General features: G+C 40.6%; 1 non-coding gene across 1 annotated transcript; it reads left to right on the top strand.

The window, feature by feature from the left end:
- The first annotated feature begins 1,710 nt into the window (after positions 1 to 1,710).
- LOC115900810 lies at positions 1,711 to 1,822 on the top strand. Its single transcript, XR_004060462.1, has one exon. It is a non-coding gene; the product is annotated as a U5 spliceosomal RNA (small nuclear RNA).
- Positions 1,823 to 3,740: the final 1,918 nt, after the last annotated feature.

Genomic DNA, 3,740 nt, shown 5'->3' with positions numbered 1-3,740 from the left:
AGTCATTAGAGAAATACAGATTAAAACCACAATGAAACAGTATTACACACTTATTAGAACAGCTAAAAGTAGGGAAGACATCAAGTGTAGGCAAAGATGTATCAGAAGTGGAACCCATACAATACTGATGAAAATGTACAATGGCACAGTCTGTTTGGAAAAACTCTGTAGGTTCTTTAAAAATTAAATATATACCTACCTTATTATCTAGCCATTTCACTCTTGTTATTTACCCAAGAGAAATTAAAATGTATGTCCTTACCTTACAAAGACTTGCATACAAATTTTCATAACAGCTTTATTTATAATAGCCAAAAACTGGAAACAATTCAAATGGCCATCATTTGAGTTAAATTGTGGCATATCCATACAGTGGAATACTACTCAGTAATAACAAGGAATGAACTACTGATATATATGCAACAACATGGGTGAATCTCAAAATAATTCTGTTGTGTGAAGGACATCACACACACACACACACACACACACACAAACTTTAAAAAGAGTACATACTGTGTGATAGCATTTATATAAAATTCTAGAAAAGGAAAACTGTAGTAAAAGAAAACAGATTGGTGGTTTCTTGGGGCTGGGGGCAGAAGAGGAGCAGGCTGGAATGGAGAGATTATAAAAGGGCATAAGGAAACTTTTTGGGGTATGATTATGTTATCTTGATTGTGTTATTTTTTTGAGAGGCATATACATATGGCAAAACTTATCAAATTATACACTTGATGCATGGCTTATTGTATGTCAGTGATACCTCAATTTAAAAAAAAAATACATACTAGAAAGACAACATAATCTTAAAATGGGTTGTGTCCTTAAATCTAACCCTAGTTCTAATCCTGGTAGGACAAACCTGAAGGAAAAAGCCATTAATCAGGGAGGAGAATATGCAGGCTGAAAGTGCAGGCCAATCACTTGAGGCCAGGAGTTTGAGACCGGCCTGGCCAACATGGCAAAACCCCAAAAATACAAAAATAAGCTGGGTGTGATGGCATGTGCCTGTAATCCCAGCTACTCGGGAAGCTGAGGCAGGAGAATTGCTTGAACCCAGGAAGCAGAGGTTGCAGTGAGCTGAGATTGCACTACTGCACTTCAGCCTGGCGACAGCGCAAGTCTGCATCTCAAAAAAAAGAAGGTGGGTGTTCTGATTAAAAGTTTGTCCACTTCCTACATGAGTACGGTTTCTCCCCATTTTGATTTTCTGGTGCTGTGAAAATTCTGACCTATATTTAAAGACTTTTCCACATTCTTTACAATTGTATGGTATCTTCCCAGAGTAAATTATCTGATATTGGTGAAAGACCTTAGTTTGAAACATCGGCTTCACTCACCACATTCATTAAATCTGTTCTATATGAACTCTCAGATTTGTAGCAAGATGCATGCTGTTACTAATGATTTTACCTAATTTTTTACACTTCTTAACAGGCTGAAAATAAGAAAAGCCAAAATATATGTTTCTGGATTTTTTTTGTCTTGTTCAGTTAATTTATTTCAAATGAAGAAAGCCAGTTTCCATCCAGTTACAATCATGAATTCCTCAGAGTTTATTTTTAGGTCAATATTTAGAAACAATACATTTTCTCACGGAAACAATGAACAGTAATGATTATGTTTGCTTCCAAGTTACCTCACAGAAGCCTATATTCCTCTAATTGTAATGAAAACACATCGTTGTATTGAAAACAGTAGAAAATTATACTCTGGTTTCTCTTCAGATCATATAAATCTTTCGCCTTTTACTAAAGATTTCCATGGAGAGGAACAGCTCTGAGTCTTAAGATACCATCTCATGCCAGTAGAATGGCGATCATTAAAAAGTCAGGAAACAACAGGTGCTGGAGAGGATGTGGAGAAATAGGAACGCTTTACACTGTTGGTGGGAGTGTAAATTAATTACTTCAACCATTGTGGAAGACAGTGTGGTGATTCTTCAAGGATCTAGAAGTAGAAATATCATTTGACCCAGCAATCCCATTACTGGGCATATACCCAAAGGATTATAAATCATTCTACGATAAAAACACCTGCACACGTATGTTTACTGCAGCACTATTCACAAACAGCAAAGACTTGGAACCAACCCAAATGCCCATCAATGATAGATGGGATTAAGAAAATGTGGCACATATACACAATGGAATACTGTGCAGCCATAAAAAAGAATGCTTTCATGTCCTTTACAGGGACATGGATGAAGCTGGAAACCATCATTCTCAGCAAACTATCACAAGATCAGAAAACCAAACACTGCATGTTCTCATTCATAAGTGGGAGCTGAACAATGAGAACACATGGACACAGGGAGGGGAACATCACACATCGGGGCATGTGGGGGGTGGGGAGCTAGGGGAGGGATAACATTAGGAGAAATACCTAACGTAGGCGATGGGTTGATGGGTGCAGCAAACCACCATGGCATGCATATACCCATGTAGCGAAAGTGTACGTTCTGCATATGTAGCCCAGAACTTAAAATATAATTTTTAAAAAAGTAGTAGAAAGTTCAGTTCTCCCATTAAATAAAAAAAGGTGTGTAGGGGATGCTCTGTAATATTTGTCTGTGTAAGAGTAACCACTTTCATCCTTCACAGCAGTCATATAAAAGAAGAAAAACTGGCCAGGCGCGGTGGCTCAAGCCTGTAATCCCAGCACTTTGGGAGGCTGAGACAGGTGGATCACGAGGTCAGGAGATTGAGACCATCCTGGCTAATATGGTGAAACCCCGTCTCTACTACAAAAATACAAAAAAACTAGCCGGGCGAGGTGGCGGGCGCCTGTAGTCCCAGCTACTTGTGAGGCTGAGGCAGGGGAATGGCGTGAACCCGGGAGGCGGAGCTTGCAGTGAGCTGAGATCCGGTCACTGCACTCCAGCCTGGGCCACAGAACAAGACTCTGTCTCAAGAAAAAAAAAAAAAAAAGAAAAACCTTTTGCATGACAAATTATTAAAACAAACGATGGGGCATGGTGGTTCATGCCTATAATCCCAGTGCTTTGCAAGGCAGAGGCTGGAGGATCACTTGAGGCAAGGAGTTCGAGACCAGCCTGGCCAACATTGTAAGTCTATTTTATTTTATTTTATTTTATTAATTTTATTTTATTATTTTATTTTATTTTGAGACAGAGTCTCACTCTGTTGCCCAGGCTGGAGTGCAGTGGCACGATCTCAGCTAACTGCAACCTCCGCCTCCCGGATTCAAGCAATTCTCCTGCCTCAGCACCCCCTCGTAGCTGGGATTACAGGCACCTGCCACCACACCCAGCTAATTTTTGTACTTTTAGTAGAGACAGGGTTTCACCATGTTGGCTGGGCTGGTCTCAAACTCCTGACCTCAAGTGGTGTGCCTGCCTCAGCCTCCCAGAGTGCTGGGATTACAGGTGTGAGCCACCGCGCCCGCGACCCTATCTCTTAAAACAAACAAACAAAAAAAAAAAACAGACAAAAACAACAACAAACAAAGAGGAAAAGCAGGAAGTAAAGCTCACAGGTTCTCTCACTCACCAGAACAGACACCTCTCAGGGCCTCTCTGCCGAGCAGCACCCAGGGATCTGGGCCCCATGGTATTCCCCCTTGCTCCAGCAGAGATATCAGAAGTTGTTTAGGGAATAAAATGTTTCTCAAGGAGGAAAAACAAGGAATAGGAAAATGTGGGGAGTCAACCATTGTTGATTCTGGAACTCTTTTCAGCCCATCTTCTGCCTTTAGCAAGTGGAGGAAGAATTAGA

Source organism: Rhinopithecus roxellana, chromosome 1, assembly GCF_007565055.1.
Source record: "Rhinopithecus roxellana isolate Shanxi Qingling chromosome 1, ASM756505v1, whole genome shotgun sequence".
NCBI classification, from domain to species: Eukaryota; Metazoa; Chordata; class Mammalia; order Primates; family Cercopithecidae; genus Rhinopithecus; species Rhinopithecus roxellana.
The sequence above is the reverse complement of the archived record's forward strand: the minus strand, read 5'-3'. Positions and strand labels throughout refer to the sequence as shown.